The 13,683-nt window shown below is 42.1% G+C and overlaps 1 protein-coding gene across 10 annotated transcripts in view; it reads right to left on the reverse strand.

Annotated features, from left to right (window-relative positions):
* The window catches only part of DICER1 (dicer 1, ribonuclease III), a 73,166-nt gene extending 62,322 nt beyond the window's left edge, over positions 1-10,844 (reverse strand). For 6 of the 10 annotated variants that reach the window (XM_078335698.1, XM_002754260.6, XM_017977317.4 and 3 more), the window contains exon 1: positions 10,524-10,844. The gene's annotated coding sequence lies outside the window, so the exon portion shown is untranslated. The remainder of the gene's footprint in view (positions 1-10,523) is intronic. The other 4 variants (XM_035261393.3, XM_035261391.3, XM_078335699.1 and 1 more) reach the window with 1 other exon arrangement.
* Between the last annotated feature and the right edge of the window lie 2,839 nt (positions 10,845-13,683).

The following is a 13,683-nucleotide window of genomic DNA, read 5'->3' on the forward strand; positions in this document are numbered from 1 at the left end:
TTGTTTCAAGAGACATAAATACTTAACACATCACTAGCTTTCAAGGTGAGTTTTAAGGCTGACATTTGATTCCACGTTTCTGTGCTTTACTCTATTTTTTTTTTTTTTTTTTTTTGATACATGGCCTCGCTATCTTGCCCAGGCTAGAGTGCAGTGGCTATTCACAGGCACCACATCGCACATTACAGCCTTGAACTCCTGGAAGTGATCGATCCTGCCATCTCAGCCTACTGAGTAACTGAAGCTATGGGCACATAGTTTATTCTTAACACTGTGCAACAAGTGCTAGAATTTTGTTTAATTCATGACTATTCTCTGCCTTTACACCAAGAAAGAGCATCCACTGGGAAAAATGAGCCACAGTTTTCTCTATGTCAAGCTGTTTTAACATATATAACGTTAATACTTAAATACTAAAGGGAGGTCAATCCAGAGACAAAATGAACATAAGAGACTACTGAGTTAAGATGGATGCTTTACTGAGACAGGAAAGCAAACATATTAAACGGTCCAGGCAAGAGTGTGATGCACTACATCATAACTTCTGTGTAATATCTTATGTTCGCCACCTCTCACGAACCCCACCCCTCAACTTTCCCTAAAAACTTCCATCACTTTAGTCCCCTCCCCTCTCATTTAGCACACTTGGGCTAGCTATACCACCTAAATCATCATCTGCTTAATTATATTACTGTCCCATATATTAACTGTTCCTGCCATTAAGATAAGCTCATACTTTACTTACATTCATATTACATAGTTTGTGATTTGTTTAATTGTCATCTTATTATAAATTTGTAACGACTAGGTTGTTTCGAATGTAGGAAAGTAAATATCCATTAATCATTTTTATTTATTTATGTTTTTGAGACAGAGTTTTCACTCTTATTGCCCAGGCTGGAGTGCAGTGGCGTGATCTCGGCTCACTGCAACCTCTGCCTCCCGGGTTCAAGCAATTCTCCTGCCTCAGCTGGGATTAGAGGCATGTACCACCACACCAGGCAATTTTTTTTTTTTTTGCATTTTCAGTAGACATGGGATTTCACCATGTAGGTCAGCTTCCCAAGTAGCTGGGATTACAGGTGTGTGCCACGACACTTGGCTAATTTTTTTGGTATTTTTTTTAGTAGAGACGGGGTTTCTCCATGTTGGTCAGGCTGGTCTCATACTCCTGACCTCAAGGTGATCCACCCACCTTGGCCCCCCAAAGTGCTGAGATTATAGGCATGAGCCACCATACCCGGCCTAATAATTTTTATTGATTAATTCAAAGTTGAGAATAAGCTTTACTGATCTAACCTTAACACCTATTGAATTAAAAAAGCTTTTTATAGGTCAAATATGAAACTCAAATGAGATACTTTCTACATTTAAAAGACTTTAAACAATCCAAATTATTTTAACAAGCTTAATGTCCTTGACCTTGGCACCCAAGCCCAAAAGAATAATTCAGGGCTAACTAGAAAGTGTTAAAGCTAGAGAGGTATCAGTTAGTACAATGATAATGCTGATATCATCTGACAACACCCATCCTACTCTTCTCAGGTCTCTCAACAACTAGAAAATTCTTTCACGTTAATGCAAACTAATCTGACTCTAACCCTGAAGATGTTTCAGAAACAATTCTAATTTTAATCTTAAAGTTACAGGTGTAACTGGGAAGTCCCAAAAACTCAAGACATTTCTCAACTTTAGTTTCTCATTTTAGAAATTGTGTTTTGCAGGCCAGGCATGGTGGCTCATGCCTGTAATCCCAGAATCTTGGGAGGCTGAGGCAGGTGAATCACTTGAGGTCAGGAGTTCAAGACCAGCCTGGCCAACATGGTGAAACCCAGTCTCTACTAAAAAAAAATACAAAAATTAGCCACCAGGCCCCTACAGGTGACTTGCACCTGTAGTCCCACCTACTCAGGAGGCTGAGGCAAGAGAATCACTTGAACTCAGGAGGCAGAGTCTGCCGTGAGCTGAGATCACACCACTGCCCTCCAGCCTGGGCAACAGAACAAGACTCAGACTCAACAAAAATAAAAAAAGAAACTGTATCTTGTTAGGTTTAAAATTCAGGGTAAAATTCTATTGAATGTCAACTAACAAATGTAGAAGGAATGACAGAAAAGTCACCATTTTTAACCATCACGTTAGTAATTGAAGCAAGAATCCTTAATGGATGCCAAAACCATCATCAAGGTTACTAAAGAATGTTTACATAGTCTGAAAGCATTTCTGCAGATTACCTACTAATTACTAATGAAACTGGTATTTTTATTAGGTGGAAAAACCTGATAGATAGCACTTTAATCCAAAAGACAAAGCTAAGATCACCAATACTGGGACAAACTGACAACACCTACCTTATGTAGTTTTCCTACTAAAAGTACAAAACTTCAATCTATTTTTGTCAGGGGAAAGAGGAGAACAGGGTCTCACTCTGTTGCCCGGGCTGGTGTACAGTGGCATGATCATTGCTTACTGCTACCTCTAACTCCTGGGTTCTAGAGATCCTGCTGCCTTGGCCTCCCAAAGTGCTGAGATTATAGGCATGAGCCACCATACCCATCTAAAACCTGAATCTAATCATAAGGAAACATAAAACCTAACCTGAGGTTTATCTTATAAAACACTGGCTTTATGTGCTGGATTGAAGTATGTTTTCAAGGATGATGTGTTAATTCATGCATAGAAGATGAAGAATGTGTTATTCAGGGAAAGCTAGAGACATTTAAGGCACTATTACACTTAGTATCCCTACTACAGAGACCAACTAAGATAGCTGAGCCAGTATACATAATCCTTCTAGAAAACTTGTCTGTAAAATACTGTTCTCAAGCCCTCTTTTCCTTCATCTTCCATTATAATACTAGACCATACATTTCAATATTAATTTGGGGGCTCACAATATAATCATTTTAAGACTACTGCGTGTTAAAATTTTCTCTAATACACACATTTAAAAGAAAAATAACATCACCTAAATTTTATCAAATGCTAGTAACATGTCATGAGAGTTTAAGAAACTCCTTTTTTTTCCTCAAAATCTCAAGAGGCAAACACTACCACGACAGTTTATAGACAAGGAAGCTGAGACTCAGAGACACTGCCGTATGCCCAGTGCTCCTTGGCTATAAAGTTGAAGAATCAGAATTTGAACCCTGGCCTCACTGACACCAAACACTTCTGCTTAAGCATCTCTACAAGGCTATGATAAAATATCAATATTTAATATTGCAAAGTAGAAAGAGCTTAAAATACTATGAATCGAAGCAACTGACAGTGATGGCGAGACAGCAGGATGCCTAAGAGGAAGAGAGCCTGTGTTCTCATGTTAATCTCACCCCCTCAGGCTGTTACCAAAAGAGGAAAGACAGAAATCCTGCAATCTCAAAATATCTCAGAGGATTAAATAAGACTACTGCCTTTTTTCTCCCCCCCTTCAAACTGGGTCATTTAGCTGACTTCTTAATCAAAGAACCTTCCTACATCATGTCAAAGATCAGTTTTTAAATTGAGAGTCTTCTCTCATTATTTAACTTCTCTAAGTACAGTTTGTTTTCTTAACATTCTGAACCGGTTAACTGACCTCGTTAACAATCCTCAAGAAGAACTGTTCAAATGTGTTGTTAAAATCCCTGCTTTATTGCATACACTGAGCTGTCATTAAAGAAAGAACAAGCACAACAGAGTTAGTCTGCGCCAACAAGGAGAGAGTCTGCCATCCGGTAAAACTCCAATTTGACAACAATTTTCTCCCATGATTCCTAACACTTTCCCCCGGTCTGCAATGTTTCTGTGCACATAATCATATGTACCTCACAAACCAAAAAGGACCCAGCAGCATGACTTGTCCAAAATCAGAATAGTAATTATCTTTTTAAAAGCCTTAATATGCAAGCAATATTCTTCTCCATAAAACTGTCCTAGCTTCTAAATACTTCAAAAAATATTATAAATCAACTTATTCACTCAACAAATCTGAGTGTCTCCTATACACCAAGTACCACGTCTGGTAATTAATATGCATGAAGAATCTAATCCTTACTATTCTATAAACCTTAAAACAGCCAAGAGCATGTAATGCTGTTATAAACCTCAAAAATAAAAACTCTAAAGCCAACCTTAAGCCTGTCATGTCTTATTTCTAGTAACGGATCTTAACTGACACCTTCAGACAATGTTTTGTGGCATCTTCTTAGTCACTTATTTAAAATGTACAATGCAGCAATTGGATGTTAAAGGAATACCAACAATTCATTGACAATTTTAGATGAGAAAGCCATTTTGTACTCAGAGTTATTTTAACAAAGGCTTTGTTACATAACTGAAAATGTCAATTTCACCAGCTACTTCTCAAAATTAATGCTTGTCTCTCTGCATTAATTCATCAAGTATATACCACCATACAAGCAGTCTTACTTTTTAGACCAACACATGACATGTTCCTAAAGACTGACTAAGAATTCCTATTTGGAAAATCTTCACTGCCTATGTTGTCCAGAGAGTTTATTCCTGAATGGATTGTTATTCAGCATCTGTCAACAGCCTGAATGAGACAACTGATATTCGAGGGACACCACCTGAAAGATAAATTAAGGAATCAAACCACTGGAACAGTGCATACCTGTATTACTCAAGCTTTTCTATTGTGCCTCAGGCTTTTATCCAGTTTCTCTAAAATGGCATGTGAGAAAAACGTTTCTCCATTGTTGGCAAAATGTAAAACATTTTCTCCACATATTGCTAACGTTATTTAATGTAAGAATCCAAAAGATTGATTATTCTTCAAACAAGAGAAAAATCTGCTTCTCCTAATTGGTATGCTTCCTTTCATTAATCAACATGAGTTACATGAAGGCACTCAATTATCCTTGCCCTAATCATTCATCCAACTCTCTGCCTCCACATTCTGTACTACCAACCTTTACCATTATTTTCATAGTACTCTAATACTTTCCTATTATAAGATCATCTCAAATCCTTACACAAAGTAGACATCATAAACTATTAAGTAAATGTACAATACTAGAGTCTTAGTAGAAACAGCCTTTATCGTGCAAATAATTTGGTAGACAACAAAGAATAAGAAAGTGAGGACTAAAGGGTGCAAACCCCACAGGCTAAGTAGGTAGAACACCAAGAAAATAATGCTGCCTCAGATAACCACAGTCATTTGGCAAGTCAGAAATTGCAAAGAAACCTGAATAAGAGCTAGTATAACACATATCCATTGGGCTTTCAGGATGAGCTAAGCTCTTAAATGTCCAAAAGGCACAACAAAAGGTAAACAAAATAAGTCACTTGGCTCCAACTTTCTCTTTATACAAATTAAACAAAGACCTCACCAATATCTTCCTCTGGTATTCAATAAAGCATATCACTCCATGTTTGGTCAGTTTTTCGAATACCTACTTGCCAGACACTATGATAGGAACCAAGATCATAAAAATGAGTAAATCCTGAGCTTCAAAGAGATTACAGATTTTGCTGACACAAAGGAGCTGTTCGTAGGAAATCATCATTGTTTGGAAGAACACTGCGGAAACTCATACTGCAATAAATTCTGAGTCTAGTCTAGTGTTTTCATGATCAAGAAATAATGTGACAACTTTTAGATATATATCTAAAAGCAGGGAAAGCATGGACTCCAATGAATTATTTGTATACCTATGTTCACAGCACCAGTAGTCACAGTAGCCAAAAGATGTAAGCGACCCAAGCGGCCATGGACAAATGAATGGAAAAATAAAATGCGGTATATTCATACAATGAAACACGATTCAGCCTTTCCAAGGAAGGGAATTCTGACATCTACATCATAGATGAACCGTAGAGACACTATGCTGGGTGAAATAAGACAGACACAAAAGAATAAATACTGAATGATTCCACTTATTGGAGGTTTCTTGAGTAGTCAAAAACAGGAAGTAGAACGGTGGTTCCCTGGCACTGAAAATAGGATGGAATTAGTAGTGTTAATGAGCACAGTTTGAGTTAAGATGAAAAAGTAGATGGCTATTGGTAATAAATAAAAACAATGTGAATGTACTGTATGCCACCTAGTTGTACACTTAAAATGGTTCAACGTTATGTTATGCGTATTTTATCATGCCAAAAAAAAAACTATCTGAAATATTCTGATAACCATTCATTCACCTGAACATTTCAGGTTAGACACAACTTCATTCATTCCACAAGTCTTGACTGAGGACTCACTACCTGTGATCCAGAACTTCCCCCTGAAATCCATTTGGAACCGCAATGCAATGCAAAGAGTATGCCTGCAAGGATTCTGAAACCGAACCACGATTGGATCTCAGCTCTGTGACTTTGAGATTCCCAACTCAGAGTAATAATCACTGACTCTTAAGTTTCCTTGCCTGTAAAACAAGTACAATATTGAGTTGATCCCGGGGTCGCAATGAGGATTAAAATAGAATGTATGTAGAAGAACCTGAAACATCTTAGCATATAACAAGGAGGCACTTAATAACATGTTGCCCTAATCTCCTTTGCCATGAGTAGGTGGAAACTGCCATGACGTGGCAGGCTCACAAGTGAGAGAATGTCTACTAAATTTATCTACTTTCTCAAATGAAACAAGCACCACACGTGTCAGATAGTGGTAGAGGATAAAACATGTCAATGCCATAAAAGTCATCCTCTGTAGAAGGTAGCACTGCAAGTACTGTACAGCCCACTATATGACGCCACAAAATCACTGTCAAATAAGAATCATGAGCCACATCAAAAGAAAATGTCTTCTAAAACCAAGATAATAAAGCTCAATAAGAGCCCAAACAACCCAGTTACACAACACACACACTGAGCCAGAGGCAAAATACAGCAGTCAAGGCTTACCCTTCAAAGATAGGATGGAAGCACAAAAGGAAAAGCAGGCCCTTACTATAAAGAACAGTAGGAAGATGTCTTTTCTTAAAAGAGCATTTTGGTGCCATGAGTAAACCTATAAACCTATGTTACCATGATCGATGTTTATAGCAACCATCTTAAAATTTTTGGTTTTGAGGAATGATCCAAGATGGCTGATCACTAACATCTCAGGATTGCAGCTCCCAGTGAAAGCGCAGAGAACGGAGAACGCCACACTTCAGACAAATTTTTGTCCCTCACGGAGCAGAAGATTCCCAGTGGAGGAGCCGCACAGGCCACCAGCGCGACTCTTGTGGCCGGCGCGGCAGCTCTTGGTGCAGAGTAAACGGGACTGGTTCCCCTTCTGACCGACAGTTGGAGCTCAGGGAAGGCAGAGTCGCCTATTACGGACTCAAGAAGGAAGCCAGACTGGAGATTCCCGGGCAGAAAAGCACCATCAGTCTTAACCCCGCTGTTTTGGCCGGCGCAGTGGGTTGCTCATATTTCGGCCCTGGGAATTCACAACTTGGATGTCCACTCAGAGACCTAATTTGAAAGTTGGTAATTACAAAGATGACAGGTGGATAAATTTACAATGATGGGAAGAAACCAGCGTAAAAAGGCTGAGAATACTCAAAATCAGAATGCCTCTCCCTCTAAAGAGGATCACAGTTCCTCATCAACAAGGGAACAAGGCTTGATGGAGAACTAGCGCATCCCATTAACAGAATCAGGCTTCAAAAGATGGATAATAAGAAACTTCTGTGAGTTGAAAGAACATGTTGTAGCCCAATGTAAAGAAACTAAGAACTTTAAAAAAAAAGGTTTGACGAAATCCTAATGAGAATAGATAATTTAGAGAGGAATATAAGTGAGTTAATGGAACTGAAGAATACAATACGGGAACTCCGAGAAGTATGCACAGGTTTAAACACTCGAATTGATCAAGCAGAAGAAGGGATATCAGAGGTCGAAGTCCAACTTAATGAAATAAAATGAGAAGACAAGATTAGACAAAAAAGCATAAAAAGGAATGAGCAAAGTCTCCAAGAAATGTGGGACTATGTGAAAAGACCAAATTTATGTTTGATAGGTGTACCTGAATGCGATGGAGAGAATGAATCCAAGCTGGAAAATATTCTTCAGGATATTATTCAGGAAAATTTTCCTAAACTAGCAAAGCAGGACAATATTCAACCCCAGGTAATACAGAGAACACCACAAAGATATTCCTCAAGAAGATATTCCTCAAGAAGGCACATAATCATTAGATTCGCCAGGATTGAAGCAAAGGAGAAAATACTAAGGGCAGCCAGAGAGAAAGGTCAGGTTACCCACAAAGGGAAACCTATTAGACTTAGAGCAGATCTCTCAGCAGAAACTCTACAAGCCAGAAGAGAATGGGGGCCAATATTCAACATCCTTAAAGATCAGAACTTTCAGCCCAGAATTTCATATCCAGCCAAACTAAGCTTCAGAACTGAAGGAAAAATAAAATCTTTTATGAACAAGCAAGTACTCAGAGATTTTATTACCACCAGGCCTGCTTTACAAGAGCTTCTGAAAGAAGCATTACACATAGAAAGAAACAACCAGTATTAGCCTTTCTAAAAATGTACCAAAAAGTAAAGAGCAACGAATGGATAAAACAGCCAGTTAACATCAAATGGCAGTAATCCTAAATTTAAATCGACTAAATCCCCCAATCAAAAGATACAGCCAAAACCCAACGGTATGCTACATCCAGACCCATTTCACATGCAAGGATACACAAAGACTCAAAACAAAGGGATGGAGAAAGATCTACCAACCAAATGGAGAGCAAAAATAAATAAATAAATAAAAAGCAGGAGTTGCAATTCTTGTATCTGATAAAATAGATTTTAAAGCAACAAAGATATAGTGGTAAAAGGATCAATGCAACAGTGAGAGCTAATGATCCTAACACCCATATACATAGAGACTTAGACTCAATGAGACAGAAAATTAATAAGGATATCAAGGACTCGAACTCAGATCCAGAACAAGTAAACTTAATAAATATTTATAGAGCTCTCCACTTCAAATACACAAAATATACATTCTTGTCAATACCACATCACACCTACTCATAGGTTTAAATGAAATATTGATTGGCCATTATTAATACCCATTTTTTTTTTAGAATAAAGCAACATTTCCATTCTCTCTCCCTCTTTTTCTTCCTTTCTTCCTCTCCTTCACTTTTTTCCTTTCCTTCTCTAAAAAAAAACATAAATAAAAATAAAGTAAAATAAAATTTTTAGTTTTTTAATCTATTGAGTTTTAAGGAATATGCCCTAAAATGAAGCTTTGAAGTAACTGTGTATGTACTGTATGTATACAGCACATATTCCATATAATATACACGTCTCACAGGTGTTTTAAAGACTTTGCAAAATAAACTGGCTATTCCGGAACCTAATTCCCAAAGAAATCAGAAATATCCGAACTTACTATTCTCTAGGACCTGGCTTATCCCAAACCCATCTTTTAATAGACGTAGTTTTTTGGTTAGGATGCATATTTTTATTTAGAAAACTTAATGTTTACACCAATACATTTTCAATATAGCTAACCTGTTTTAAAAAGCACATTTTTAACAATATTTTCCGAGTTACTTAACTCCTAACCTGAGGCCTTTTCCACTAACTGAAAACAAGCGCCAGGGAAAATACCTGACAATCAGGACTACAAAGACTCATACTATTCGAAGACAGAAGCGCAGACGTCCAAGTGATCCTCTTTCATCAAATGAATGTTTGTAAAACCTGAAAGTCCTAAGAATACTTGAACTTATCGTGTAGATCAGAAACGTGTCCCTTTAACCACAACTCTCTCCACAAAAGCACTGAGTGAATTCTACAGACCAAGGACCCTCCACTCCTCTCCACGTTTCCGTGGATCACTCAGTGGTTTGCGAGCTCTGACCCCCAGGCAGAGCCGTCAGGGCAACTCAGCTTTTCTGGACAATCTACATAAACCTGATGTGCCAACTTAAAACATACACTGATTTCCCCAAAATCAAAAACCCTGAAGACTCCTCCTCGGGGTCTAGGCACAAAAACATCTGAGGGGAGGGGCAAAAGAATGGCCTCGGCCCCGGTCTCCCGGGCCCCGATCTGGTCCCCTGCCAGTAATCACACTGGACCCTCCTGGGGGGACCAAGAGCCAGGCTTCGTTCCCTGCGGGCACGGCGCAGCGGCCCGGTCAGAGAAGGGCCCGAGGGTGCTCCGGGTGGCCAGGCGCGCGGCTCCACCTCCGCTGCTCCCGTGCCACTTTCGCGCGCGTGACGGGACCTGTCAAGAGCCCCGGGGCCTCGCCAGGCAGGGAAGTGGGCGGGCGCCAGCATCCCCTGCCACGCTAAGGCGGCCCGGAAAGTCTCCCAGGGCTGCCTCGCGGGAAGGCGCCGGGGTCAGGGCCCAGGAGCAGAGCCACGGCGGGCAGACGCCGGGCCCACAGGCCGCACCGCGCGGGAGGACGAGGCAGGAGAGGCCGCGGTGTGTGCCAGCGGCCGCCAGGCCCGGACGCGCGGCTGGGGCCCAGGGCAGGCACGCGGGCCTCGGCGCGGAGGCGGGAGCGCGGCCGACTAGCAGCTCCCCGCCCCGGACACAAAGCTGCTCCGCGGGAGCCCGCCTCACCTGCAGCACGGGGCGCCACGGCCCTTCGAGAACCATCGGACCCCGCTCCGGCGCGCACGTCACAGCCCAGGCCTCCCGGAGCCGCCCGGCGCCGCCGCCCCCGCCGCCATTTCCTCGCGCTCGCCGTCGCCTCGTCCCCGCTGTCAGGTTACTCCATTCACCTGGGCCTGCAGCAGCCTGCGCCGCGCTCCGCCTCGACCCCTCCCGCCGGCGCCTGCGGAGACTGCGCAGCGCCCGGCTGGCCCGCAGCCCGCGCACGGCCCGCGGCAACGGCGCACAGCCGCTTGGAGAATCCCACCGGCGCCCGCGCCGCCCCTCCGTACACCCACGCTCCGCTCTCCCCGTGGCGGCATGAGAGCAAGCCTGTGATTGGACAAAGCGCGGCGGTGAAAGGTTAATCCCGGCCCTCCAGCCACTCAGGAGCAGGGAGACAGCGGGCGCGCGCGCGGAGGCGGAGGCGGTGTTTGCGGCCCAGCGCGGTGACTGGACCCTGCAGTTCTTGCCGCCGCGGCCGGGAGTCTTTGCGGCCCTCGGGAACCCGCGCGCCGAGGCTGCGGTGCCAGCTAAACTTGGCGGACGCCCCGGGCTCTCGGAATTCGACTGCCTCCATTGTTGCTCCTCCTGACACTCATAGACCGTAACGCGGCCGTAGTTGTTCCCCGGAGAGGTTAGCTCCCCTCTGACCACCTCCCTCCCGTCTTTAAAGGACCGTCCCACTGCCCTGCGCTTCCCCGCCTTAGTGGTGCGGGGGCCTCCGCATTTGTAGTTTGTGAAACTACAAACACCCGCTTTCGCTCCCACCCCAACTGGGATCCTCAGATAATGAGAAATAGACGGTGGCCCTGTGTATGTACACTGTCCATTTGCATAGGTCGGAACTGTCTACCACATCTTCTAGTAGGAATTATAAAATATCGGTGGGAGCTAAGGAAGCGGCTGGCTTAAAGAACATCGTCTTAATTTATGCCCAAATGTAGACATCTCTTCAGTGGACTCCGTGATGGGTCGGTTCGCTCCAGATGAGGTGTGGTGGGCTTGAGCGACCACGTTTGAGCCCTTGGGCGTGAGCAGAACCTACTGTGTGCCCGCGGTGCCTGGGCTGCACTTTCCAGTTTGGGGCCATCAGCCCCACGTGGCTCCTGAGCGCTTAAAGTATGGCTAGTCCGAATCGAGGTGTATGTGTTCTTTACCAAATCATGTTCAGCATCTCATTAATTATTCTATTGTTACATGTTGAAGTGACCAACTTTTTTTGATATATTGGGATAAAAGTTTCATTTTACTTTTTGTATTTTTTTAGTGTGGGTTCTACAAAATTGTAAATGCCATCTGTGGCCTGCATTATATTGCCATTGCGCAGGCTGACCTAGGGTTGTATGCCTGTGATCCTTATGTGCACCCTGTAAGGTAGGTGCTGTAACTGCTTTTTTTCTTTCTTTCTTTTTTTTTCAAATGGAGTCTCGCTCTGTCGCCAGGCTGGAATGCAGTGGCGCCATATGCAATCTACACCTCCTGTGTTCCAGCAATTCTCCTGCCTCAGCTTCCCAAAGTAGCTAAAATTGCAGGTGTGCACCACCACACCCAGCTAATTTTTGTATTTTCAGTAGAGGTGGGGTTTCACCATATTGCTCAAGCTGGTCTCGATCTCCTGACCTCGTGATCTGCCCGCCTCAGCCTCCCCAGAGTGCTGGGATCACACGCGTCAGCCACCGCGCCCAGCCTGCTTCCTGTTTTCACAGATGAAGAAAGGAATAACTTCCAGCAGGTAAGTACACAGTAAGTGAACAACTGAGATTGGAACCCAGGTAGTCCAGCTTTGAGGCTGGTGTGCTCAGTCATTACTGTGCTAAAATTTTGATAATGTATTTCCTATGAATTGGCCTGAAGTTTGACCTGAAGTAGCATATTCATAGGCAAAATTAGGGAGTAGTCAGGATTCTTCTGGCAGACCGATGTATCAAAAAATAGTTTCTTATATATCAAGCACTGTGAGCATGTCATACCTATAAGTCCCCAGTCATACATATAAGGCTTTCCGGAGATAATCCTTTATGAGAAGGACAGCATCTCACTGTGGGGGCAGGCACTGGGCTCTACCAGCAGTGGAAATTTGTGGGCTGGTACAACTCCAGCCCCTCTGGTTGTCCTCTCACAATATGTCAAGACTAGTCAGGCTTCTCCATCAGCAGGTCCATCTGATTTTTTATCAGTTTCAGTTCTTATTTTTAAAATAAGTAGTACATCCATATTGTTCATTTATTAGAAATTCTATGAGACACACAGTGGAAAAAGATCTCCCTCACACCAGTCCTCTGTCACAAGTAGGTGACTGCTGTTTCCTGCTCATTCTTCAAAATGTTTATGTATATGAGAATCACTCCTTGTGTTCCTTGTTTACAAAAATGCCAGCACACCATACATATTTACTCCACCTTGGTTTTTTTTAACTTAATATATCCAGAGGACATGTTTATTATAGCAATACGTACAGAGCTCCTTGATATTTTTTTCAACCCCCTTAACATTTTATTGCAGATATATCCATACCATAATTTACCAATTCTCTATTGATGGACACTTAGACTTTAAGTCTTTTACAATTAAATGTTGATCCATTTGGAAAAGATTTCATATATAGGGGGAGGTATGGATCCAATTAATTTTTTTGTCCAGATGGCTACACAGTTGTTTATTGAGTAGTTCACTTCTGGAAATGGCCTATCTATTCATGCTTCCCTCGCTGGTTTGTTTTAATTCCAGAGACATAAAACTCTGTAAGGGATATTGTTTCACACTTTGTTTGGATCACTAGAAATCTTAGAGCTAATATTTCAGCCCATGTATAGTATCATGTATATTTCAGCAACAGTATAGTATCATGTGGTATGCATTTTCTATGGGCTAATTTTTATTTTCCCTTAGCCCCAATTATTTCCACAGTTTGGTTTCTTTTTGTAGAACAAGCCGGGATTTAAATATACCTTTGTTTAAGACTCTCTGTTTGCAAGTAACAGAAACCAACCAGAACTAGCTCAATCAAAAAGGGAGAATTTATCCTAATGATGTAGGTGCTTCTCACAAAAGCCAGAAACAGGAATACAGCCACATCTTAGCAAAAACTGGAACCAGTAATTGGAAAGCTTTCAGGAACCCAAAAGGT

The sequence above is a fragment of the Callithrix jacchus genome, chromosome 8, assembly GCF_049354715.1.
Source record: "Callithrix jacchus isolate 240 chromosome 8, calJac240_pri, whole genome shotgun sequence".
Classification (NCBI taxonomy): domain Eukaryota; kingdom Metazoa; phylum Chordata; class Mammalia; order Primates; family Cebidae; genus Callithrix; species Callithrix jacchus.